This window comes from Chinchilla lanigera, unplaced genomic scaffold (assembly GCF_000276665.1).
Source record: "Chinchilla lanigera isolate Chin_1 unplaced genomic scaffold, ChiLan1.0 scaffold00113, whole genome shotgun sequence".
In the NCBI taxonomy this organism is placed as follows: domain Eukaryota; kingdom Metazoa; phylum Chordata; class Mammalia; order Rodentia; family Chinchillidae; genus Chinchilla; species Chinchilla lanigera.
The window spans coordinates 4,185,091-4,212,391 of NW_004955514.1; the positions used below are offsets into that span (position 1 = coordinate 4,185,091).

Consider the following 27,301-nt stretch of genomic DNA (forward strand, 5'->3'; position numbering starts at 1 on the left):
GTGCGCGGAGACCAGCATGGGCCGGGCTCCTGCGGCGGGAAGAGCGAGGTGTCCCGCTCACACAGTTGAGGGCTCCCGGGAAGATAATATGTGCAGAGTGGTTTGTAAGTGCTGAAGTGCTATAAAACCGTTTATGATGATTATTGCTAATTAAAATTTAGGGCAGCTGGGAGAGCACCATGGTGTGCAGTGATGCTCTCTCCTCCTTCCGAGAGTCTTTTAGAGACACAGAGTAAGAAATCATAAGTCACGAAGAGCCCGTGAGCAGTGGTACCAGGCAGCTGCCGACGGTGTCTTCTGCCCCGTCCACCAGCACAGGACGGGCAGCTGCAGATGATGGGGCTGCAGGCAGGGGGACAATGAGCTTCTGCCCTCAAATTACTGAAGTGATGGGTGAGACATTAGGTGAGCCGTCCCCGTCGGAAGACAGATTCCCTCCACTCGGTTGTGGGTGCTATCCAGATGCTCCCCAAAGCCTCCTTGACTCAGAAGAAGGGCTTTGGGAGGTAATAGATCCTGGGGCTCACAGCTGACGGCCGTTAGGAGGCGTCCTGGGGGCGGGGCCTTGGTGGGAAGAGGTGTACCGGGGGTGTGGCTTGGAAGGGTTCAGCCCCCTTCGGCTCCTCCCTTCCCTCTCTGCTTCCTGTCTGCCATGCAGTGAGCAGCTCCCCTCCGCCACGCCCCTGCGCCCTGCCCTCCTGCCTTGGGGCCAGCTGACTATGGACTGAATTGTGAACCAGAATAAATCTCTCCTCCTTTAATTGTGGGTGTCAGGTATCAGGAAAGTGAGTAAGACAACCTCCTCTGCAGACTGACCTCTCATGGTGGTGCCGGCCTTGCTCTGTGGTTCGTGCCACCCCCAGCCCCCTGGGAGCCAAGGACAATGCCTGCTGTCCCTGCAAGTCCCCAACACCTGACCCAGGCACCTGGGGGAGGGTCAGTGAGTGCCAGATTATGCTAACAATGACAGACCACGTGGGGTCAGGGGTTTGGGATGGGAGTGGCATGTGTTGCCCACTCACAGGGGTATCTGTTTGGGGGGTTTGCAGGAAACAAGGACTTGAGATTTGCCTCTTTTCTGGCAGTTTTCCTGAGAGACACAGCTCCAGGGGCTGGGGCCGGTGCTCTGCACACCAGTGCTCCCTCCACATCTGGTGGTACTCCAGGCTCCGAGCCTGCTCCCTGATGTCCCCTCTTTCCTGCAGCAGTGCTGAGATCTGAGCTGGGCTGCACCCACCACCCTCTGGGCCTGGGCTTTCTCTGTGTCACCACCATCCGGCTGTGACCAGGAGCAGGCGTGCTGGGGCAGAGCTGGGCTGTGGTCACTTCTCACTGTGAGTTCCCACGGGGACTTCCCAGGCGGGATCAGAAGGGGCCATGGTCCCTTTCCTATCTGATAGGGGAGCTGGGCCTCCTTCTGAGCCTACAGAGCTGCTCTTCTGCCCTTGCCACCTAGCTCTGGCTGTCAGCCTGTGCTTTCTTTAGAAGGGCAGCACTTTTTGTGTCACTTCTGTGTGCAAAAATACTTTTTCCACCAGTCTCACTGGTGTCTGCAAAGTGAAGCCCACACACCTTCTCTGCTTTGCAGGTGGGGCTGGTAGCTGGGAGCCAGGTCCAGCTCTGACTTTGTCACCTGCTCTGTACTGCCCATGCCTCTGTCCCTTCTCTGTCCACATCTGGGTGGGTGCTACCACCCACAAACACAGATGCCACACTGGGGGAATATCCGATGCCTCTTCTTCATCCTGGAATCCTCCCGCTGGGTGGAAGGGCCCAGCCAGGACGGGAAGCTGCAACTGTGCCCAGGGTGAGGCCTGGCTCTTCCTACCCTTCTCTAGCTGCTTGCTTGGGCCTATGAGGTCGCAGGTTACCCATATGCACATGGATGGTGCCTTGCAAAGAGCAGCTTCCTAGGGGCTCAGCCTCCTTGTCCTGCCTAGGGGACCAAACTAACATGTTTGCAGTCAACAATCGCTCATACGCTCACTCTCATGGTGCCTGTGATCGAAAAGCAAAGGAATATTGATTCCATCCCCTCATCACCCAGGCTGAAGTGATATTCCCAGTGAACACATTGTAAGGCTTATAACGCTTCAGGCCCCCCTGCGAGCACTTTCGATCATCACAGTCGGCTCTGACGGAGGTGTTACCACACCGTCCTCGCCCATGTGAAAAATAAGAGGCTGACTCACCTGCCCAAGGTCCCACAGCCTGTGAGGGGCAGAGGTGGGGTTTGCACCTGGCAAAGCCAGAGCTGCTCACTGCGATGCCGCAACGAGAAGGAGCACAGTCTGTTCCCACTCCAGCGTGGACGCCTGGGAAGCGCTGTCCACTGTGCTCCTTGCTGAAGCTCAGCGTATGTCTCTGTCCCTGCCTCTTCCTTTTGCGACATTTCACCTGGTGGGGTCCTTCCGGAGCCCTGCAGAAGTGGCTGTGGGGTTGGGTTTGCTGACCTGGGTTAACGAGACGGCCCGGCTGGGCCAGGATGGGTGCAAGGCTACGGAGACAGCCGCTGTCCTGAGAGCTGACCCCACCCCACACCCACAGGAGGGCAGGGAGAAGGCCGTGACCCTCGCCTGCCTCAGTCCCTGCACCCAAGGAGTGAGCAGAGGGGGCGCTGTGTCGGCAGGGGCCATGGTACCTCCTCCAAGTGAGCCCATCCAGACTTCTAGAACCTCCCTGAGCTATGGTATTCATGGAAGCCAGGGAAAGGCTCTGGCTCCTCTGAGTGGAAACAGGGCCTCCAGTTGGGGCAGCACTTTCTGCTCCAGAAATGGTACAGCTGGGGCTGGGGAAGGAGCACCGAGACCCGACACCAGCCCAAGGGACACTCAGCACTGTCGTCCTTGGAAGGAGAGCCTTGTCTGTCCAGAGAATCAGCAAGTTTTCTTGGAGAAGCACCAAGCCCTTGGCACCTGAGTCTCGGTTTCCCCCCCTGTGGAGAGGGGAAGGTGATCCACAGCTGGGAGTATCAGCCCTGGCAGCACCCCCGAGCCACGGGGGTGAAGGACAGCAGTGCTCAGTCCCTACCCTGAGACTTCATTGTGTACTGAGGGTCCAGAGGCTGACACCTTGGAAAGCCCACGGGGCCTTTTGCAAGGCGCAGGCAGGTGATCTCCCAAGCAGGAACCCGCCCAACCCCCGGGAAGTGCCAGGAGCCACTTGCAGAGGGGGGAGTAAACGCGGCAGGGCTGGGAGCGGCTGTCAGACTCTTAGTGTCCCTGTGGGACGCGGAGGCAGGGAAAAGTCGAGTCACAAACCCAGCGGACACGCGCTTTGCTCTCTTCCCTCGTAAAGCTTCTTTGTGAAATGCGCAGTGCGAGCCTGGAGCCTGCACAGTCCAGCCCGCTCTGCAGCGACACAGGCACCCTGGGAGGGGCCTCTCCTCTCCGCTCCTCTCTGTGGCTCAGCTGTGGGCGCCCCTGTTTCCGGGGTCTTCTTCCCGAAGACAGCGACCACGTGGTTTCTCTCGCAGGGCTGCCTTTCCCCTCGGTGCCTGGCCCTGGGGGCCTTCATTTGCATGGGTCCCGCCGGCTCTCTGATGGATGACCCTCTGTGTCTCATCGCACTCTGCACCGATTGGGCCACCCCGTCCCTCCCCGCCCCGCCCACTGCTAGGCCTGGGATGATTTATGGGAGTCCAAGGCTGCGTGACTCCCATGACCCGTGCAAATCAAGGCGTAGGGCGGGTGCAGCTGAAACGCTGGAGTGCTGGATAATTAAAACCCTTCTGGGACTGGAGGTGGGCCCCCAGGACTCCGGAATGAATGCACCGTGGCTTCCCCTGCAAACAGGGACGGACGCCCTTGGACGCTCCTGAATTGTGGGCTCAAGGTCATTACTCTTTTTTGAAGGATCCCTTACATTTCCCACTTATACTTGCCTGCATGTTGCAGTTCGCAGACGCATTTCACTGTAATGGGTAAAACACTGAGCTTTGTCCACCCCAGCCTGGCCCTGCAGGGCTGAGTAAACCAGGCCGCCTCTCCGAGGCCCTTAGAGACCAGATCTCATTCAGCTTTTCCTTGTGGCTGAAAATCTCTGGGACAGTCTCGGGCTCTCGGAGCCTGGGCCGTGGACCACCGCAGATCTGCTTTCCTCACCTGTAACGCGAGGATAAAGATGTAGCAGGTGTAAGATTAGAGCACTGTGTTGATTGGTAAGGTGAGCAGGGTGTGGGTGGCCGGAAATGCTAGGGCTCATTCTCCCAGGCCAGGGGTCAGTCTAGTTTCCATCTTCTAGGAAAGCCGGGCCTGGACCCACACCTGCTCTCTTGCGCAGCAGGTGCTTTGGGGCCTGATACCCCAGCTCCTGAGCCTGCCTCCCCCTCAGCTTGCAGCTGGCGAGCTCACCCACCTCCCACACCAGCTTCCGACCTCCAGGCGGGAAATCTGCAAGGCCTGTGCGGTCAGGATCCCGTGGCTGCAGGAGCGACCTCAGTACCCATTCAGATGTTGCTTCTTGCCTTCCCTGCCTCACCTGGTGCCTCACTCGCTCCTGTGCCCATCAGCACCCACATCCTGGTCTCAGGCTGTGAATTTGGGGGCACCCCACACCAAGACCACCCGGTGCGCTTGCTTCCGTATATTGAGCACAGAGGCAGAGCGCATTCTGAGTGCCTGGATCCTAGCGACCCTTGTGTCACGTGACACCCCCCCCAGTTGATTGGCTGACAGCAGGACACCTGACCTGTGGCAGGCCAATCAGAGCTCATGGAGAAATTTTCATGGGGAAACGGAATCTCTGCCTGGACTTCCAGAACAACTGCGGCAGTCTTCCGTGGCAGCTGGAGGGAAGCAGGAAGATGGTGATAGCCCATCCAGCCTCCTGGCGGCAGTCCTTGACCTGCCGGAAACCCTCACTTGTGCCTGGCCGACTTTGGCTTGGAGTCTTTCACAGGTGGCCCACTTGTGCATGGAGATATGTGAACTGGTGTAACACAGTAAAGTACTCGGTTCTAAGTACCGTGCATTCAACGACAGATGGGCAGCGTAGCCCAGACTGAGTACTCTGGAGAAAGGGAGGGAGGACATGGGCTAGGATCCTACATCGAGCTGGGCGCTAGACTCTCCACCTCCCATGCATGACAGCGCAGGGAGCCAGGCAGGAGACGCAGGGCTGTGGGGACGGGCGATGCACCGCCTCCTCACACCTCACTCACGCAGGAGCCCGTGCCTGACCTCAGGGCTGTGTGGCGGCTCCCAGGTGCCCTCTGTTCTTCAGGTTCACCGTCTTCTGCTGTGGCTCTGCTTCCTGGTGGCTGTAGCCTCGTGGTCACAAGGTACAGCACCTCCCACAGCTGCAGGCTTCTCATCTGTGTCAAGAGCGTAGGAGAAGGCCAGTCCTTCCTAGATGGCTCTAGGGGATGTATTTTGTATCTCGTTGACCAGATCTGTCCATAAGTGTGGCTATTTCTACCTGAAAGCCAACAGCCACCTTTCCAACCTGTAGAGTAGGATGCGATAAGGGGAAAAGAGATTGAAAATAGCTGTGGCTTGGCCCACAGATTGTGTCTTTCCCCAGTAGCCCGAGTACGCATAATGGTATTAAGAAAACTGTCTGGCAGTGATAGGGACTGGAAATGACTGCCCCTTTGAGTGCGTGGGAGGATAGGAACAATGATCTCAACAGGCAAGAGGGAGGAGGACCTAAGGTAGCTGTAGAGAACCATTTAAAAATTTTTATTGTGTCTTTGCAGTACGTAATGTTCATCTGCACCTTAGGGAGAAGGTGCATATCCTTAACACCCTTTAATTCTTTTTTATTCCCCTTCTACCCCTCCCTGTGACTCTGGATCCCCTTCCCATTTGCAAGAGCTGTCTCCCCATTTCCTATTATCTATCTTTTATTTTTAAAAATCATTTACACTTTGGATTATTCATATAAGAGAAGTTATGTGATGTTTCATCTTGTGTGTCTCATTTATGTCACTTAACATGATTTCAAGGTGCATCCATTTTCCTACAAATGGTTCAAGTTTATCCTTTTTAAGACAGAGTAGTACTCCACTGTGTGTAAACACCATTTTCTTTATCCATTTACATTTTGATGGACATATAGATTGCTTCCAAGATTTAACTATTATGTCTTGTGCTGCTATAAATATGCCACATGGATCACTGTACTTCAATGTCTGTAACCCTTTGGGGAAGATACCTAGAAGGGGAATAGCTATGTTGAATGGAATGTCTAGTTTTTGATTTTTGAGGAATCTCCAGACTGATCTCCATAGTAGCTGTACTAGTTTACATTCCCACCAATAAGGTAGAAGGGGTCCTTATCCCCATTTCGTAAGCCAGGTGGTGGAAGGGGATGTTTCAGGACTGGATCTTCTGGACAGATCTGTCTGGATGATAGTGGTGGAGTGGTGGGAAGGGACTTGGCCTGGGAGGACACCAGAAGTATTTTCAGACCTAAGAGTGCTATTTCTCGGTGTAGAATTTAGAGTGACTGCTTCATGTGCTGCTGAGTGGATCTAGAAAGTGATGGGACGGTCAGCTGAGCCTAGGGCTTGTGTGAAAGGTGGGAGAATTGATTCTGGTACGGAAATGGACCGGGGTGGCACCTGGATCTGACTTTTTTTAGTTGATGGAAGTGGTTTTATTTGCATTTTTGTGTGCATGAGCAAATTCTAGGCTGCATTAAGTTACTGACTCAGCTGTGTAAAACAAGCCCAAGTGAGATGGAGTACAAATTACTAACACTAGGGAGGGCTGGGGAAGAGGCAGTTAAAAGAATGAAGATGTGTTGTGTACATGGACCAACTCCCCACAATGAATGTGATCACTATGTACTGCAAACATATACTGAATAATTTTTTTTCAAAACCACACTAGGAACTAGGATATGAGACCCTCTAGGCATTTCTAACAAGGGAAAAGGGAACAGTACAAATGTACACATTCTTTCCACTGCTGGCTTTGTGAGAAAGGCCATAGTTTACTAAGCTAGCCAGTAAAAAATTCAAATTATGCAATTTAATTTTAGGTGATATGTGTTTGTTTTCAGAAAAAAATAGAAAATAAAGAAAAGTGGTTAAGAAGAAAACATCAAAATTCATATTAAGGAAATCACCATCAACCTTTGGCCCATTGTGAGGGTTTCTATCTGGATGTCCCCCCAAAACCCCAGGCAGTCATGGGGTGGGCTTCTAGGGTTTATGGTTGATCTATGCTCCAGTATTGGAATTATGGAGGTGAGTGCTGCACCCGCCCTGGGGGCTGATAGTTTGCATACAATGTAAGGGAGAGAAAGAGGCTGCTTACCGCCACTTCTCCTCTTTGCTCTTGTTGCTTTTTGCTGTCTTCTGCTGCCATGAACTGTTACCCTGTGCCTTGTGTCACCCTGCCTTGGAGCCAGCCAAGTATAGGCTGAAACCTCCGCACACAGTGAGCTAAATAAACCTTTCCTTCTTTAATTTTGGGTGTCAGGTACTTTGTCTCAGCAACGAGAGAAAAGTAACCAAGACACCCATGTTGTTTTGTGGGGAAATTTCCTTCCAATATTTATGATCATAATCAATGTGCAATCTATATGGTGCATTTTAATCTAGCCTCATCTTGTAGGCATTTCCTCCATGGTAACATTGTCTGCCTAAACTTCACTTTTCATAACGCAAAACTTCCTTGATGCCTATTCTTGAGTATTCGGGCTGCTTCTTTTTCTTATAAAATAAATGCCATGCTGATTATCATAGTATATAAATCTTTGTCTTCATAGAAGGCCATTTCTGGGAGATTGATTCTCAGGAGTGAAATTACTACCTTAAAGAGAAGAAACATTTTCAAAACCATTGATACCTATTGCTGGCTTGGAAACTGAGCTTGTGATGAAAGTTGAATTAAAAGCAGACAATACCGTACAGTGACGTTGCCCTGCTTTCCTGCTGCCTCCGGGCGGCCTGCGGAACAATTTATTGCTGTATTTCCACACAAGATCAATATGCCCAAGAGCCCCAGTGTAATGAGATTCAGAGCCCCGACAACTGAACAAATCCATCAATTAGAGCAGAATGTTAAGAACAGGAAAGCGGAAATGGTCTCCATGAACCTCACTATCGAAACACAGACTAAGGCATGTTGAGGAAAGAGCATTTCATCTTGAGGTTTTCAGCACCACATATGCCGTGGAGGCTGCACACGCCCTTCCCACACCACACACAGCACCCACGCCCACACCCTCTGCCTTTGCCTGAACAGGGGCTGCCTGTCTGCCAAGGCAGGATCTGTGCAAGCCGCAGGGGTGCAGCCGAGTGGGAAGGTGCTGTAGCCTGAGTCTCTGCTAATCCAGCTTTGCTGTTTTCAAGGGCCTCTGCAGATCCCTTCTCTGCGCCGCCCTGTGGGTGGGAATTACTGTCCTCGCTGTGCAGATGGGGAAATTGAGGAGGAAAGTAGTTCCATCACTTGCCCAAGGTAACCTGGGGAGTAAGTTCTGAGGCTGGCTGTATGAATCCTGTTTTTTGTTTTCTGTATTTTATGACACTCTGCAGGGCCTCCTTGGGCAGGGCTGGCTTACAGGCGGAAAGGCAGCCGGGGACTCCACGTGGCACAACCTAGAGCCAGCACCCTGCTGCTTCCTTGTTTGACCTCAGTAGAGCGAATCGAGGCCTCCTCTGACCCATGTAACCCTGGGGTCAGGGTGAGCCTCCTCTGGCCTGAAGCTGCCAGCGTCCTCCCGACCATCCAATCCTGGGCTCGCTCAGCTGCCTACCATGCCTCACTTATTCCTCAGAGGAGCCCTGGAGCAGCTTTTGCTCCCTCCTTCCGCCTCCAGCTCGCCCACTGCTTTCCGGAAGACCCACCCAGGCTTCCTCCTCCTCCTCCCTAGTCTGTGAGCGGTAAACTCTTCCCTCCAGGCTGCTGTCTCTGTGTCTGGGACATTTCTGTAGCTGCCTACAACCCACGCCCTGGTAGCTGTTAGGACACAGGCAACTTTGCCATCATGCCACTCATGAGAGGACATATTTCCTTGAAGGTAATTTGGAGACACTGCTAAAAATGCTTTTGACACTGATCCCAGCTGGCTTTCTTCCTAAAGTTGTATTGAAGCTGTGTAGTTTGCTCTTTCCAGTTCCCTCCTCTCACTTTGCAAAACTAGGGTCCCTCTCTCATCTCGTTCATGCTTGCATTCATTCATTCTGTTACATGGATATACCTCCCCCCCCCGTCTCTGTTTCTCTCCCTCTCTCTCCCTCTCTCTCTCTCTCTCTCTCTCTCTCTCTCACACACACACACACACACACACACACACACACACACACACACAGAGTGCTGGAGCAAGCTCCTTCTGGCTTTTGAGACCCACTTGTGTACATTTATTACCAACTCCTCTGTAACCTTGTGTCAGTGGCTTGAAATCAGGGGTGGCGGGAGTGTTTACACCACAGAAGTGTGCAGATGCTGAAAACTGGGCCTGCATTTGTCTGAGAGTCAGTTCTTAAACATTTACTAGCTCCTACCACATCCTCCTCTGCTGTGCTCACTGGGGCCTGAGAGGGCAAGGCAGCCCTTCTGGTCCTCAACTTGGTGGAGATCAAAGGGATCACACTACTCCGTGAAGGAGAAGGCAAAGCCAGCCTTCACTGTGTTCTCTGTCCATGCTGAGGAGCCACAGGATGGCCAGGAGTCACCTGGAACCAGCTCTGCATGTCAGGAGAGAGACCTCTCTCTGTAAGTGTACCCTGGATGCCATGAAGTATTCCTTCTGCACACATCCTAGCAAGCCTCATTTTAACACTGCTCACAGATGGCTTTCCCAGTGGGTAGAGCTGCCCAATGGAGCAGGCTTCCCAGGCTCGGGTAATAAGCTCCCCGGGAGAAAATGGATCTAAGTAGAGTTTGAACAGCCATCTTTCACACGTGCCTCAGCAGGGCTGGGGATCTGGCTTTGAGAAGGGTCCAACAACCCCACAAGTTCAGTAGGCCTAGAGCAGGAAGAACCTTATTGTCCCTACTGAAATCTGTTGGAGAGATAGTGACATGGTAAGACCACATTCAAGTTCAGTAGGGAAGCAGCCCCCCAAAAAAGGCAGCCCAAGTAGGGTGACTTCATCTTATTTCTCCCCGAGCCCCAAATAAGTTCTTGCCCAAGGCTGGAGACAAAGAAGCTTTGCGATGAATGCCACCCGAGATGAGCAGAGAAGGCGTTGGCTGGAGAACCCAGAAGCTGTCCTATGCTTAGCCATGATTAAGCGGGCCATTACCAGGGGGCCTTTTTTTCCCTTTGGGCTATATTTTCTCAGCTAATTATACAGGATGTATTCTAGATGACTTTGCAGGAATAACCACTATGCTAATTAAAACCCTGAGATTCACACCAAACCTGTTTATGGCATTGTGTGCCTCATAAACACAGACATCATTGGAAAAATAAAAATTAGTGACCAGATGGAGCAGGCTGTGTTGATGCTTAGATTTTGAAGGCTTTTGTTTGGAAAAATCATGAATTTTACATGTGATTCCCTTTACCTACCACCAAAATGCTGAGTAATTCCTGGGGAAATGGGCTGCTTGCGGTAAGAGTTGCATGACGTGTGTCGGGTTTGATCTGTCCTCGTGTGTTCCTATGAACTGTTTCTCGTCCACCAGAGGCTGTGTCCCTTGTGTTTCTCTGTGGCTTCCATGAGGATGTGGGTCCTGCAGTCCCACAGATCTGCTCAAAATCCCAGCACCACCACTTGCAGCAAGGGTCCCTGGGGATGTGTTCCTGCCAGCCCCGGGGTCCATCTGCACCTGGGAAAGACTCGCACACATCATAGGGAGCTGTGAGGACTTGGTGTGGTGGCCATTGGAAGACGGGTGTCGTGCAGGGTGGCTGTCCTGTGACTCGGATAACACGCTTTGCCCGCTCCTTCTGCCGGAGCGCCAGCTGATTCCCCCATGTTGGGTCCCGGGGACAGGCGCCCCCTTGATGCTCCCCAATAGGCCTCCTCGCCTGCACCCTGCAGGCGCCCTCTTTATGACTCTTGTGCCCTGGGAGGCTGGCACGCCTCTGTTCTGGAAGCCATGTACTCCTGGGAGCACACACTCCGCCTCGCCGCCTGCCCCAAGCCCTTGGCAGTGTCCAGAGCACGCCTGGAGCAGAGTTTAGCCTGATTGACCAAGCTGGTCTTCACAGACCAGGAACACTTAAAAAGCGAAGCTATTTCTGGCCCAGGACGTACACCCGAGGGAGTATCAAAGGGAACGGAAGACCGTAAGTTTCAAATGGCAAGAAGAGAAGGAAGCTAAAGAGAGAAGCCACTGGCCTGCCATCCTCCCCGGAGCACTCACCACCCACCCGCTGGGTACCTGGCACCATGCATGGTGTCTCAGTCTGCAGGGAGACTGTGTGGCCGCTGTGTGACTGCAATGGTCTTCATTTCCAGAGAGCAGCTGGGTGCAGTGGGCTGGGCTGGACTTGCAGAATATTCTGTACTGGTGCCTCTCCCTCGGAGCTTGGGAACGTCTCAGAGCAGAGAAAGACGTGGACCAGGAGGGACCAGGGAGGGATGTGATCACTTTTTAGCAGCTCTGGCTGCTGTGTGGATGGAGCAGGATCCGGCTGCAGCAGAGACCTGTGGGGAAGCTGTTTTGGGGTCCAGGCACAGGATGGCAGTGGGCGGCCAGGGGTGGCCGCACAGGAAGGAAGAACGGAGAGGGGACCAGTTCTTCCAGGTGCTCTTCATCTGCAAAGTGGGTCAGGTCAGCTCTGCTTTGACTGACAGATCAGGGTGGGACAAAATACAGTGCCCCAGCAGTTCCAGGTCTGGCCTTCTCGGTCCCCTGTGCATCCCCGTGGAGCTGCGTGACCTTGGGGTTGGTGTCAAGGGCAGTCACGTCTGTACCGCTCTCCTGGCATCCTGTGTTCTGCCATCCAGGAGCTCTTGTCTTCCTTCACAAGGGTCTGGAACTAAGTAGGGCAAGGACCGGTGTCCCCGTTTTTGGCCTCATTTTCTGATACCCCAAGGCCTCTCCCTGCCCGCTGTGTGGCCGCCTCCCTGCCTAGACTCTCTGCCAGCGCCTGCTCACTTGTTCCCACCTCCTCTTCCTGGGCTGCTCTCGCCTCCCCAGTCCTGTGGACGCCAACACACTGTACAAATTCACTCATCACGGGATTGGGAGGCCCTGCAGGTCCCTAGTTAAATTCTCCCCCAGCGCAGGAGTCCTCTGTGATGCCCCACACCACAGTGCTGTGAGCTCCCCGCTTCCTCCCTGACGCCTCTGCTGGGTCTGCTCTGCGGCCCCGTTCTTGCTCCCCACAGCAGTTCCCTCCACCCGGCACTGAGGTTTGTTTATTGGTCTGTTTTGTTAGGACACATGGTCTGGGTTCCTCTCTGCATGGCCCCTGGCCTTGAGCAGGTTGCCTGGCTCAGAGGTTTCAGTTCTCTGGTTTCAGTTCTCTCAGTCTCTCTCTGGTGTTGGTGGACAAGTGAGCGAATGAATGAGCAGGTCAGTGAGTGAGTGGGTGTGTGGTCAGCTCTCACCATTAGAAAGTCCTACACCTGTAAGCCCAGCACTCGGGAGGCTGAGGCAGGAAGATCGAAGTGAGTCTGAGGCCAGCCTGGGATACATAGTGACTTCAAGGTCAGCCTGAACTGCATAGCAAGACCCTGTCTCAAAAAAACAAAAACAAAACAAAACAAAAAGTCCTTTTTCACCACCAGCTGCAGCACCGCTCATGTCACCTGCACCTCTGAGCTGGGCCTTCATGGATTCCCACACTCGGGGCTGCAAGGTCTGCTTCCTGCTCTCCAGATGCACCAGCCTGCTCTGCCAAGTGTGCCCTCTGGGACTGTGCACTCTGCCCCTGGTGCCTGGGACCCTTGGCCCTGTTTCTTTCCATGGCTGAGTTTTCTTGTCATTTGGGCCTCCACTCAAATGCCACCTCTGCAGTAAGACCATCACTGGTAACTGCTTAATCTAGAGTAACCCCTTCCTCATACCTCCTTATCTCTCCATGCTGCGTCCTGGTGATTTCCTCTGATCTGTCTTTCAGTTCTCTCGGTCTCTCTCCATCTGTGTCTAGTCTACTGTCTAACCTGCCTATAGAGGTCTTACGACAGTGACTCAATTTTCAGTCCTACAATATACGCGTCAAAGTTGTGCTTGTTCTCATTTTAAAGTCCTTTCCAGAACCTGTATTCCATGTAATACCCCAAAGTGATTTTCTCCTATTTTTTGGGGGTCTGCTGACCATCTCTCAGGATGTATCTTTGTAACTGTGGCTTTTTTAAAAAAATGTATCTTTATCAGGAATTATCATCAGTGCGTGTCCCCCATGGGTTCTGAAGGTGACCCATGTTATTCATTAATTCTGGAACAGTTGCTACATTCCTTTCTTGGTGAGTGCAAGATAAATGAGCGTGTGAGTATCAGCATTCCTTGGGATGTGGGCAAAGAACTGATGATGTCTTGTGTTTGACATCATTCAGCTGCTTCTAATGACTTTGCTTTTTGGCCTCCTGCTCAGATTGGGGCATAACTCAATGCAGTGCCACTTAGATGTCAGGTGCTCAATGAGAATCTCAGATCCCTCAGGAAATAACCCCCCAGTGTAACGCAGGAGTACAGTACTGACTGCAAACAGATTCCTGAGCTCTTCCTTACAGACACTGGACCCTCGAGTCTGTGGTTGAGCCTGGTGATCTGAGGTCTTGTAAAGCTAAGTGATTCTGATGTACTGCGAAGTGTGGGTACCAGTGGTCCTCTGAGGATGGAAGATTTGAATTGGGTTTATTTTTAAACTTGCTTATTCCCTCCCCAAAAAAGCCTGCGATGCTGTGCGCAGAGATAAAAATACGTTTGGAAAAGCAGACTGGAAACACCTACACAAACAGACTAAATGAGCAAGATCTGACTTTGTGCCAAGATTGGGCCATGTGGGTGGCACTGGGATGGTCTCCTCACCGCAGTCCTTGTGGCGGGTGCGGGTGCAGCTGGGGCTGTGTGTACACTGTCACTGCGTAGCCCCGTGGGCCCCATGGACTCCGCATCACAGCCCAGCCCGCCTCAATTCTGGGACACCCCTGGAGCTGCTCAGGGATGTTGAGCTCCAAAGGGTTTTAGTTTTCCTGGGTTCCCCTCCGTAAGCTGCAGCATCCCCTGGGTGTGCTTAGAATCTGACAGCATCCACACAGGCTCCTCTTGGGAACCTGAGCCCTCTGTGCTCCTTCTGGCCTGCGCTGTCTCACACCGCATGGCCTCTGCCCAAGCTGTATTTCCCGCCCATAAAACTCCTGCGCGTCTCCTGCACTTGCCCAAATATCACCAGGTCCTCGTGTCCCTTTCTTACCTCCCTTCCATCCTTCCAGACTCATTACAGAGCCCTCACTATGTCCCAGCACTGCCCAGGAGCACCCCCACAGTCCCCCACCCCTCCTGCCGTGCAGCTCCCCTGTCTCTGCACTCCGGCTTCTTGCAACCCCCTGCTGTGCTTCTGCGTCCTCACCTCCACTCGGTCCCCTGCAGCCGTCTCACTCTGCCCTCTCTCTTTACGGCTGCAGCTGGCCTGTGCAGTCATCCCACGATTCCTACATCACCCTCTGCCTGCTGTGCAAGCCTGTAACCCCGCAGCCTGGCGCTGGGCCTGGCATGCAGCAGGTGCCTGGTAGCTCTTGGTGGACGGAGGAACAAACACATCCTGAACCTCAGTTTCTCTCTTCTTTTGGCCCAGTGGTTCTTGACCTTCTGTTGGCCATTGGCCTCTGGGTCAGGCCCGGGGCTTTGGAAACCCTTTCTGCACAAAGTGCATGGATGCTGGGTCACGTAAAGCCTCTGTGTTACATCAAGGATTCAAAACGTCCCAAACAAAAGGCTTCTGTCTGTGAATTCCAACAAGCAGATTCTTTTCTAATGAGCAGTTGAAGATTGTAGCACAGGCACCCCCAGCAGTCCTGGCACACAGAGGGAGGAGAGCCGCCCCACCGCCGGAAGCTGGTGCATGTGCACGGCTGCATGCAGAAGTCACTTGGGTTGCTAGCTTCCTTTCAGGACTAATCTCCCTGCTTTGGTTGTTGCAGGAAAGAAGACCCCAGAGAGGCAAACGCAGCCCCCTGGAGAGTGCGACAGCGCTCCCACGGGACCCGTGGAGTGGAGGTGGCCCTGTGATTAAGATTCCTTCCTGGGAGCCAAGTAGAAGCCAAATGACCATCAACCTGGCCACGCCATGTACGGGGAGCATTCCTACCTTGCGTGGTACCAACCGGGGAGCCCGGGCAATGCCTGGCGACTGTTAGAAACTGTACTTTTTGGCCCAGGGGAGGCAGGAAACTGGGGTCTGAGAACCACGCTGGCTCTGTCTCTTCCACACCGTGTCACCTTGCTCAGATCTCACACCGTCTCCAACCGTCCTGCTCTTCACCCGCGTGGGGTCCTCTGCCTGTGTGACGATTGCGCTTGCCTGACTGGGCCAGTGCCCTGGCCACAGCATGCTGGCTCCTGTGGGGCTGCCAGGCTGTGTAGGAGGTTATCTAGGGAGAGAGGAACTGCAGGCTTGACAGTTTCTCGAAGAGCCTGGGACCTCCGTGGTCGGGCACCCCTGCTCTGGGTGGAAAGGAGTCCCCTGAGGGGAACCCAGACGTCCAGCCCCGCCTCTGCCTTGCCGGCCAGCTCCCAGCCGCCCCTTGGCTTCTCTGGGCCTGTGTTCCTCACCTGTACAGTGGAGGTGACCATGTGCCTTCCTGTCCCCCTCCGACACCTGATGAGTTCACGACCTGTCCCTGTCACACCCTGCATTCTCGTCTGTTTGCTGGACTCATGCTCAGGGGCACTCTGGGGCTCTTGGGGGACCCCCCAGCCCAGCTCCTGCTCCTAGAAGACTCAGTTCTTCCCTAAACATGTGCTACTCGAGCAACTGTCTCTGATAATCACAGCACCCCAAAGCATCTGCAGCCCGCAGCTCCATCACCACAGCACCTTCTTCCCCGCAGCTGAGGAACATCGCGACCCCGTGGCTGGGGTAGATTCTTGGTGACTGCTCCCTCCAACCAGGCATTCCTGGAGCTGCAGGACTGTAAGGCTGGCTTCTGAGGGCACCCAGGGACAAACAGGGACTTTTGAGAGTTCAGCTTCCCCCAGGAAGACATGGGAGAAAGCCGGCTGCTGCCGGTTAGAGCCTCTGTGGGCTGATCTCCCCAGGTCCTCCCCGCTGTAACACAGCTGACAGTGGGAATGAGGGTGGTCGGTGGGGTCAGCAACACCTGGAGCTTTGGTCAGGAGGAGCATGTGACAGATCAGCCTCTAAGACCAGCCCAAGTCCAGAGTCCATGGCGGGAACACAGGCTGCCCTAGGGCCAGATCTGGCTCACAGACTGTCTTGTTTGCCTTCCATCTTTTTGTCGTTGTTTAATTGTGGTGAGATGTTCCTACCAGACCACGTATCATTTTGACTACTTACGTGTTCAGCTCAGTGGCATCAAGCACGGTCAAATTATTCTGCAGCCATCGCCACCACCCACGCCCAGAACGTCCTCCTCTTCCACGTCAGAACTCTGTCCTCACTAGATCCCAGCTCCTCCGTGCCCCTCCTCCAGCCCCGACAACCCCATCCTGCTTTCTTTCTCTGTGGGAGTGACTGCTCCAGAGACCTCACCTGCTGGAATCCTACATGACTGGACCTTCTGTGACGGGCTCAATTCACCCAGCATGACCCCTCCAGGTTCACCCTTGCTGAAGCATGGGTCAGAATGCCCTTCCTGCTTTTCAGGCTGCATAGTATTCTACCATACAGCTGTATCACACTCATCCATTAGGGTCACTTCCACCTTTTGGCTGGTCGTGGATAATGCCGCTGTGGACGTCAGTGTGGGCGCACCTCTGTTGTGTTTGTTAGTACCGGAATTAACACGTTCACCTTTCAAAACCAAAAGACTTCTTATAAAATCCGATGTCTGGCTTCTACCAGAAAATCAATGGGCCTGAAAACTTTGGACCCCTGTCTCCCTGGCCATGGTTGGAACTGCACCAAGTCAGCCCTCCCTCTCCTCTGCAGGGCACCCCACCCCCGGGCCTGTTCTCGGCTCACCACATAAGCTGCCTGTTCCCACTGACTGGGACTTGCTGACGCCTTCCCTGCTCCCCACCTCAGTACGGGTGATGACACAGAGGCCCAGGGAGGGACATCAGCCTGGCCCCAAGCTCCCGGGATGACGCTGACCTCACCCATGTCCTCCGGGAAGGGGCCCGGACTGGCTGCACTTGCAGCTCTGCTGCCTGCCTGTCCCGTGACCTGGAGTAGGGCCCCCAACTGTTCTGGGTCTCAGTTTCCCCTTTTGGCAGGAAGTGAGAGAGTAAAGGTGAAGACACAGAGCGAGGAACCCATTGCCTGTAAGATCACGTTGGGGCAACTGAGGCATGAACAGAGCACAGAACGAGTTGGCGCCCTGGCGTGTGCGTCTGATTCCTGAGCTGCAGGTGGGAAAGGGACCTGCCTCCCCCATCGCCTCCCCAGGACCCCTGAGGCCCGGCATGTGGAGCGTCCTGCTGGGTGCTGCCTTCCAACATTGGGACACTGCCTGAGGGCTCCAAGCCTTCCCCTTGAGAGGCGGGACTTCATGGGGGACAGTCCGGCTTTGGCACTCGGCAGCCACCTATCTGGTCTACAAAGTCCTCTCAGGGTAGATGGAGCCACAGCACCGCACTCCCCGCACCAGGAGAAATGAGAACTCCAGGCACGGGCATGCAGTATGTGCTCAGAGAAGCCTGGTTCTCTGTCTTTCTTCCCAAGCAAGGGTCTACCTCCTGGGTTAACACAAAGGTCTCTTTTCCAGGTATTCACAGATTGGGGAAGGAACAGGTGCTTTCCAGCTCCCCACGGGCTCAGCCCAGGGGCACAGGCTCTGGCCTGATGGCTGGCCGCTCACCAGGTGTCATTCATTCATGTACTCATTCACTCAACAGTGGACACTAACCGATGAGCACTGGGGCTCTGCAGTAGGCCCTGGGGTTCTGGGGGAAGGCAGAACACCAATCTCTGCCCTCCTGGAGCAGCTTTCCATGGTAGTCAAGTACTTACGTGTTCCCTTCCTGCAGGGCCGGGGTTTTGGCTGAGTGAAGTGGGGACATGGATGGAAAGGCATTTTGTAGACTCCTGCATTCTGCATAAATATATGGATCAGTGTTATTTGACTTCCCCTATGCTAGAGAGATGACAGAGACCACCTGGTATCAGAGAAAAAGATTCAGGTTCAACTCAGAGTAACGAGGCTGCAGTCTGAATTCTGCAACGTGTTAGCTCTGAGACCAGCGAGAGCGACTTCCCTTCCTCAGTTTCCTCACCCGGAAAATGGGGTAACAAATGCCTGCCTCGGCAGTGCAGTGGTGTGGACAGTCTGTATGGGAAAGCGCTCTGCAGGTTTCAGTGCTGTGCAGATTCAGGTCATTCATTCAGTTGTTACTTCATTAGGCACCTACTGTGTGCCATTTAGGACAAGGTGATGTGTCTAAAGACAATGTGGAAAAAGTCCCCAGGCTAAAGGAAAGAATTGCTTGTCAGATGGCTGTACTGCACATTCATAGATTATGATTAGCAACAACCAGCAGGTTGGCATGGCAACGTTTCCCCATGAACTGCCAGGCAGCATGCTTAAAATAGGTACGCTGGAGGTGTGGCGGGTGCTGAGCACGCAGAGGCAGCGTGGCCCGGTGGCTGTGCCACAGAGAAGGGCCATGTGCTCAGGGGTCATACCCTTGCCCTCCGAAGAAGGCCGGCCATCGAAGATCAGAAACACCCACTGTCAGAGCAGGGAAGGGCCTTAGACTTTAGCATAGATGCCTGTGCTTCCCCATTCTGCAGGGGAGGAAACTGAACCTCAAACAGGTTACTGGCAGTCCACAGTCACATGACCCAGTTCCCTGATCCTAGACACATCGAACCTGGTTCTGGTGGCTTTTATGACGGATTCCCCAGGGATGCCCCAGTGTGGTCCTTTCTGATCATAGTCCTAGGAAGCAGCTCATTTTCCAGCCGGTTGCAGTCTATGCAGTGTCACTGAGGAACATTCCTGAGTGTGAGTGGTCTTTTCTCTTGGGTAGAAGCCATTTGTGTTTCCTGAGGAAAGCCCTGAGCCCCACACTCAACTACTTCTTGGCTAGACTCATATGGTTGATTATTTTTCTGGAATTGAGGATTGAATCCACGGCCTCTGTACTGAGCTACAATCCCAGCCCCCTATTTATTTATTTACTTATTTCCTCCTTTTATTTTTTTTCTGAGACAGGTCTTGCTAAGTTGCTCTGGCTGGACTCAAACTTGTATCCTCTTGCCTCAGCCTTGGAAGTAGCTGAGGTTGCAGATCTATGCCACCACTCCGGCTTATGATTGAGGTTTTAATCTACCCCTCTGTGACCTTTCCTACCTACTTCCTCAGTGTGTGAAATCAAGCAGCAAAGCTGAGCAGAAATTTAGGAACCACTGTGATGAGATTACTGTGGGAGTCTGCTTACCCATCCCTGTGAAGGGCGGGGAGCCCAAGTTCTCTCGGTATTGTTCTTTTTGTTTTATTCAGCAATTTATTGAGCAAACTTTTTAAGCTTGAGTGGAGCTGCTCTTCCTTGGGCTGCTGAGCTTCTTTTGGAAGATTCACAGCTCTGGTTGGATTCCAGAGTGAAATCCCAGGTCTGGATTGTGAAACATCTCAAGAACTCACCCAACCTCTGAGAAGAGGGTGCTAGACATGTTTGACGTCTTTCAGACACTCGCCTGCTTCTTCTCTGTTCAGCTGTTGCCCCACAAGGAAAAGGGCAGGGAGGCTGGGGTGGGGGTGGGGGTCCCCAGCGCCCTGCTCTTGCTGCCTACCATGGCTGCAAGGGTGTTTATAGGACACGAAGATTGGATCCCACGGTGGCGATTCTCACCACAGAGCGTTTGAAAAGGCGGAAGGACGCCCCGCCCCTTCCGAGCCCCCTAACGTCACAGTCACACCAGGTCCTTCTGCAAACCTCTGTAGGACTCAACTCCACAGAACCGGCAGCCTGCAGCCCTAGCACAGTCTCTTTCACTGCACCTGTGCCCTGTGCTAATTAACCCCCCCATCCATGGCTGGTTTCCTGCGGCTTAGACTCATGTTTATTTTCCCTCTCGCTAGGAAAGAAAGATGTGCACAGGAGGAAGCTTCTTAGCTTTGGGGTATTTCTGCCCATGTGTCTTCTCTGGAGCTTCTCCCTTAGAGGCCTTTGGAGTGGGCGATCTTTTGGAAATGGCACATGTGACACGTGCTGGCCCTGGGCCCTTGGTGGCCGGTCACTACCCTACACCTGAGAGTCCACAGAGAGTGTGACTGACCCCATAGCCACACTGAGCAAGTCTCTTGGGGACCGTTGTGGCCAGCACCCCAGACTCTTCTAGAAATAGAAATTCTAGAAGCACATGTGTCAGTTGGGTCAGCAGAGGGAAGCAGATTTTCATTCAGCTCTGGCTGCATTTGCCAGCTGTGTTCCTACATGGCCCTGAAATGACATCTCCAGAGCCCTCAGGAGGCAGTGGAAGAAAACCCCCTGGGGCTTGTTGGTAGATTTAGTCATTTTAGAATTTCTAGGAAAAGATAATTCATGCATTGCACCTAAAACTGTCTTCAGTAAGTCAGTAGATGTGGGATTGAAGGATTGGGTTTTCTTTATCCCATTTGATTCTTTCTAAACCCTGCTCTACTTTCAGCAAGCACAGCTCCCATCCAAATCCACCCCTGCGTGCCTGGTGTAAACATAACTTTCAGAGTTGTGAGGAGACAAACACCATTTTTTGGGGGGATGGCGTCTCTGAAAACATCAGGCTTTGGCACTTTTATGCAATGATAGAAAAAAAGGGAGAGAAAGACAATCTCGCCCTTAGGAATGAGGTTGCTGAACATGGCTGAAAACTTGATTTTGACTCTGTCAATATATTTTAAGGTAAATTAACATAATACGGCTTTGGCCTTGTAACTATGGCATGGACAGTGACATGGGAGATGAAGGCCTCTGCACTGATGTCGGAAGTGTTAACTTGGACAAGGATGGGACCCCTCCCAGAGACAGGATGAGTGCGGGGCCACACACATCCCTGGGTTTGCACTTGGCTGTGCACATTTGTGCAGTGCACTCACACCTCTCGGCCCCTCTGTAGGGAGGGCAGGGAAGGGGTGAGCACGGGTGCTGTGTGAGCCACCACCCCGAGTCGGGGCCTGAGACGGTCTCTTCTGCAGCTCGGCTTCCGCTGGTCAGGCAGGTCAGGGGTGTGAGCATTCCTGGCCAAGGCCATGAGTAGGTCTTGCAAGTTTCCCGTGGCAGAACCTTCCTCATCTCCCGCCTCCCAGGTTGAATCCTGGCCAGAAATCACAAGAAAAGGCCGGGGATATAGCTCAGTGGCCCAAGTGTCTGCCTGGCAAGTGCAAGGTCCTGAGTTCGATTCCCGGTACCAAAAAAAAAAAAAAAAAAGGGAAAGAAAGAAATCACAAGAAAACTGTGAAGCACACACCAGTGTACTTCCCCTCTGGGTCCCAGGAGCACAATAACGCCACACCTTGAAGCTGCACAAACCTGAAGGAAGGAACCTTGCAGCTCTGCTTAACCAGCTCCGAGACAGGATTTGGGCAGTGCAGCCCAGGTGTGGCCCTGTGACCCGCTCAGCCCCCTCCCCTGGATGTTCAGCAGACCCCTCCTCGGGTCACTGGCCCTCAGCTGTCCCCAGTCTCTGCCCACACTCAACAGAGCAGTCAGTCCTCAGAGATGTTCACGGGATTCTTCAGTCTGCTGTGACTGAGGCTCAGCCTCCCTCCAGGTTTTGGAGATTTGGGCTGACTGATCGTTCTCTCTTGTGTACAGTAGGCCCGGGTTTTCTCTTGTTACCGAGATGTATTTTTCTATGTCGGTTAAATGTATACTTTGTGTAATTTTGTACATTAAAATGTATGCTTTTTCATAATTAGAGAGTCTTGTTCCTTTTCAGCGTTTGATCAGTTGGGTCTCAACACAAAGTGTTGGAAGCCCTGATGTAACACAAACACAGCGAATCCAAAGGCAGCGATGGAACACAAAGGATCGACTCCTCATTTCTGTGTTGAACACCGTACTGTCTCTCCCGTCCAATGCAGGGTGCACACATAATGCAGCGGCGCCCTTTAGGATCCCTTCTATTCCTGCATTAGTTTCCTGCCACTGTACTGATGGATTACCGTGAGTCTGTGGCTAAAGCAATGTAAAGCAGCACAGGTTTATTGTCTCTCATTTCTGGGGATCAGACGTCTGATGTGGGTCAGAGCTGGGTTTCCGCAGCAGGCTGGGTGGGGGGTGCTCTGCCTCTTGGCTTCCAGAAGTCCTCTGTCTTACTTCAACTTGGGCCCCTGTCCTCAGTCTCCAAAGCCCGTAGCCTGGCATTTTCAAATCTCAACATCAGACCTCTGCTCCCGATGTCACATCTCCTCACTCTGGTGTCCCCCTGTCATAGTAAGAGACCCTGTCACTACATTGGACCCGGCAGAAAAGCCAGATCCTCTCCTTTTAGTCTTTACACTCAAAAGCTCCTGTCTGTCCGTGGATGACACGTGGACTCGTGGACTCCTTCCAGGGTGTTACTGCCACCATCTCTGGTGTGTTGATGTGGAGGTGGCTGAAAGAGCATGTCTTAGAATCAAACCTGCTCGAATCTTTATCGCTTGCTGGCCACGTAGGAGGAGGCGGCTTGCCGAATCCCCTCAGCCTCTTTCTCCTGCTGTCAAGGAGCACAGCCGTGCCCCACTTGCTGCAGACCTGCTAAGAGAAGCGCATACTGGACAGTGAGCTCAGTGCCCCTTTCCTTGTTCTATGAAAATATTTTTACATCTTCATTTAATCTTTGCCTAAACTAAATATAATCAGAGCTTAACTGACCTCTTGCCCTCTCCCTGCAGCCAGCTGACCTGGCCTTGTGTTCCGCTGTCACCAGAAAGACTTCCTGGCCTGGGAGGATGAGCTCAGTGTTGTCCCCCATCAAGTGTCATGGTGTAACTGTTATAGTAACGCCCTTGTAGAGGCAGGACGGGATGGAGGAGGTCACCACTGTCAGGGTGCTGGAGTTGCTTGGGCATCCTGGCTTTCCACTGTGGTCTCTTCGGACATGGCTCTGCTTGGCCTGCGGCAAGCAGATGGGCACCTTTCCTGGTTTGTCCCCTGGCTTTGCTCGGTCTCCCTTGCTCTGCTCATGTGCGCTGCTGGTGAGGAGCAGAGATGTGCGGGGAGGGTTCCAGGACACCTGTGCAGGACCCCAGTGTGTGCCGCCCCAGAGGTTAACCCCAGCTATGGTTTAAGTTCTGCCATCCTCAGAACATCAGCCTGAAGGTGGAGGTGGTGCCATCTCCCCATGAGACAGCTGAAGGAGCCAAAGGTGTGTGAGGCAGGGCAGTGAGCCCCATGATCAGGGACAAAGGTGTGGTGGGCACCCCATGAATGTTAGACCTGTCCCAGTAGGGGAGGGCAGAGTGACAGGGATAACTACAGTCTGTGACGCAGGGGGTGCCTTGAGTGTGTGTTAAGTGAATGTGTGATGATTAGTTGCCAAGGCAGCTAACCCCAAAGTCTAACCCCAAATCCAGACCCTTGGGCCACCCCATGTCCATTTCTTTCTCGCTCCTCTTTCAGTGGGGCTCCCTCATCAGGCGTCTTGGAGAGACGAAGGGGGAGGTGGAGAGACGAAGGAGGAGGTGCTCAAATCTCAGCAGTGTCATTTTCCCCCTGTGACTCTAGATTTTCCCTCTCCAAACCTCAGTTTTCTTATCTAACGTGATCCCCTAAAAGCTGTTGCCAGGCGTGAAGGGCTGCTCTGTGTGAAATGCCTGCAGTGGTCCCCGATGTTCAGTAAACTGTGTAGGTGGGAATGGCCACTGTCCTTTCTTGATTTGACATAAAGACCCCTCCCTTGTGTCATTCTCCCTACTCACGACAACTGCCTGACCCTTTCTCACAGCAGAAGGGTTCTCCCTGAAAACGAGCGAAATCCCCATCACCGTCCGCAAAGCCTAAGAGATCATACCGCAGCCCTAAGATGCTGAGGGTAGAATCAAGCCTGGACCAGAGGGACTGACTCCAAACTTCTGTCTAACTCAGATTCTTGGATCCCCTGACATTTCTATGGACTTCTATCCCTGCGGATGTCTGTAGAAATTTCTGTGCGGTCTTCAATGTGAACCTCCCTTGCCCAACATGTGCCTGGAATAATAGTTCACACGACAGAGAGGGTTCCCAGGAAAAACTGAAAACACTTGCGACGTCCTGGAGCTCTTTGGACCCCGGAGCTGACTAAATGGTACCTATGAGGAGCGAGTGGAAAATATGGGGAATGTTGAAACTAAGAAATGTATCCTAGTAAAAGACACATTGTCATTAACACCACTGAAAATTCTCCCTCTTGCTTGGGACACACTTGTCCTGTCCTTCTTGCCACTTTCTAAGGAAGTTCTGGAGTCCTCTCCTGAGTGTTTCTAGTTGCCCTGGTGTGGCTGCCTTGATGTTCTCAATCCATTCAAAACATTTACCTTTCATGGTCATTTTGACTTTGGGAAAGAGCCAGAAGTCTCACGGTAGCAGATCAGGTGAATAAGATGGATGAGGACACACAATGATATTTTTAAGAGCATGCCTTTCAGCTGAGTAAGGTGCCACATGCCTGCAATTCCAGCACTCAAGAGGCTGAGGCAGGAGGATCACTGTGAGTTGAAGGCCAGCCTGGGCTACATAATAAACTCAAGGTCAGCCTGAACTACACAGAGAGACCTTGACTCCAAAAAAAAAAAAAAAATAGCTTGCCTTTCCATTGGATGGTACTTGTCAGCAGCAGTCATGGTATTTATCACACTTCATAAAGACACTCATGAAAGAGGATTTCCAGAACTGCTTCAGGCACTAGCAAGAAGGATAGGTTCAAGTATGTTGGAAGTAAGGTAGGAGGATTTGAGGGGGTTTCATGACAATATGTCATTTACTGCAATTAAAAAATTTAAATACTCAGCATATATCTTGCTTTACAATTTTTTATTTTTTATTAGTACATTTTTACAAGTACATAACATTCACCATATATCTTGATCAAAAATCTATATGGGGTGCAAGGGCAAGAGGAAGAGGAGCCAGGGTATGGATGGGGTGGGTGGGAGACAGCTGATCCAGGGGTCCAGTATTGTGTTCAGCACTCTCTTGACTACTAGAATATTGACTCCTTGAAGGCAGGAACTTTATAATACATACCTGTGTCCCCAGCACCAGTCTTTTCAGCACAGAAGAAGGACTTGTTAGACACCCATGGAGTGGATGACCTGAAGCCCAGGCTTGGTGGGGCAGTCATGGAAAGGAAGTATAGGCAGCTGTCTCACACCCTCTTCCTCTCTCCTCATGTCTCAGTAAGAGGATTCCTACCTGCCACACAGACTGGCTTGCTCCAAGTTGAAAGATGATGCACTGATCAAGGTCCCCTTTCCAGGCCCCCTTTCCTGTTGCTGGGATACAGTACCCAACACCCACAACTTGATGCATGGTTTCAGGGGGTTCAGTGCATGGTCAGCTAGCTCCAAGTTTGGAACATCATGGCAGAAGGGCTTGGTAGAACAAAGTTGCTCACTTAATGAAGAACAGGAAGCAGAACATAGAAGAAGAGTGTCAAACAGGAAGAGGTCAGGGGCAAGATATGGTCTCCAGGGGTCACTCCCTCATGACTCACCCAGACACACCCCAAAGTGTGCTTCACTAATCTCCTAGGTGTCTTTCAAGCCATTCAAGTTGGCAATCAGGTTTAACCACCATAGACAGTACATGAAGGAAGGTGTATCAGAGGCTATGGACCCAATGTTCCCATAAACCTCAGTCTATGGATCTCAACAGTCACAAAATAGGAACATGGAGCAGGCTCACTGGGTATCTCTGAGTCTGGATGTGCAGCTCTGTGACCAGCCTGGGTGGGTGCTGAAAGGACAGCTCCCGGCCCTGGAGGAGCTGCCGATCGGATGGGGAAGGGATGATGGTTTCCCCACTGCAGTCCCACCTGGCCTTGACTACACCTCTGGACTCCTCTGGCCTTGACTCTGCATCTCCGGACTCGTCTGCTGAGGGATTTTCAGCAGATTGCTCTCCAGTCCAGAGGGTGCAGCTGGGATTGCTGGGTCCCCCAAGACTCAGGACCCTATGCTTGAAAATCTTGGAGAGATGAAGGACCGGGTCTAGAGGAGGCACACACTGATGCCTGGCCTCCAAGGACAGCACAGGGAAGATCCAGCAGAGCAACACCCAGGCCTCCAGCTCCCCCAGCCCTTGTCAGAGGAGCCCTGGGTGTGGGGAGACCCAGGCTGCAAACTCCGGGCCAGCAAGGGTAGGCTGCCCCAGCATTGGGGCGGTGCCCCCAGAGGGGCTATTCATCGGCCTGGGTGAGTGTCAGGTGCATATGTGCGGTGACCTGTCTCTTTGTGTTTGTCTCTGGTGTGTTTCTATCCCAGATTCCTACTGCCTTTATTCTGGTGTGGGTGTGTGAGTGGGCACCTCTGATGCCCACTCTGATACTGGTGCCTCTGATACTGGTGTGGAAAATCCCTTTGTTGGTGGTGTCACTGGCATGTGCCTTGAGTGTGAGTGAGTCACTGGCTCAGCAGTCAGAGTGGCTTTGTCTCGTGTGTCCCTGGGGGTGTGTTCCCATCATGGTCCTCTTGTCTTGCGGATCCTCCCCTGGCCCTTAGCACCGCAGGGTGTGTCTTACCTGAGCTGCGGCCCCCTCTCCCTAGAAGGTCAGCTCCCGGAGCACAGGGACCTTGTTCTGGTCTTGAGCCCGTCCCTAGCACCTAAGCAGTTCCGGGAGGAGCGAGCGGGCTGTACAGTAGCGTTGCGTGAATGAGTAGCGACTCCGAAGTGCAGTTTCTCCGGGAAGCAGTTAATTTCCGCATTACTCTGTGGATGCACGAGGCTGTGTGACAATGAGAACCGCTGATGTGTGTCATCGACTAGGAATGTGTGCAAACATCTATGTGTCTGTGTGTGCAACGTTGCCCACGCTGGTGCGTAAACCAGCCTGTGTGTGTAACTAGTCTGCGTGTGCCAGAGCGTTTCTGCATCTCTCACGTGTTTGATGTAATTGGTGTGTGGCGCGAACCTGTGTGTGCTTGCAATGTGTTGGGGTGTGTGTGTGTGTATGTGCGCGCGCGCGTGTGCACGCACACGGTTCCCAGCCCCAGCTCTGCTCGCGCCCTGCGCTCCTCCTGCAGGCGGGAGTGGAGGGTGAGCGGAGGGCACTGCGGTTCGGTCGCCCGCCCTCTGCGCTGCGGCTCCCGCGCGTCACCTCCCTCCCCGCTCCAGCCGCCGTCCCGCCCCCGGCTCTTTGTAGCTGTCGAGTCGCTGGC

General features: G+C 53.1%; 1 protein-coding gene across 1 annotated transcript in view; it reads left to right on the top strand.

Annotated features, from left to right (window-relative positions):
* Nucleotides 1–21,805, top strand: part of LOC102010294 (chromosome unknown open reading frame, human C4orf50) — a 93,961-nt gene extending 72,156 nt beyond the window's left edge. The window contains exon 11 of the mRNA XM_005408860.1: nt 14,999–21,805. The gene's annotated coding sequence lies outside the window, so the exon portion shown is untranslated. The remainder of the gene's footprint in view (nt 1–14,998) is intronic.
* Nucleotides 21,806–27,301: the final 5,496 nt, after the last annotated feature.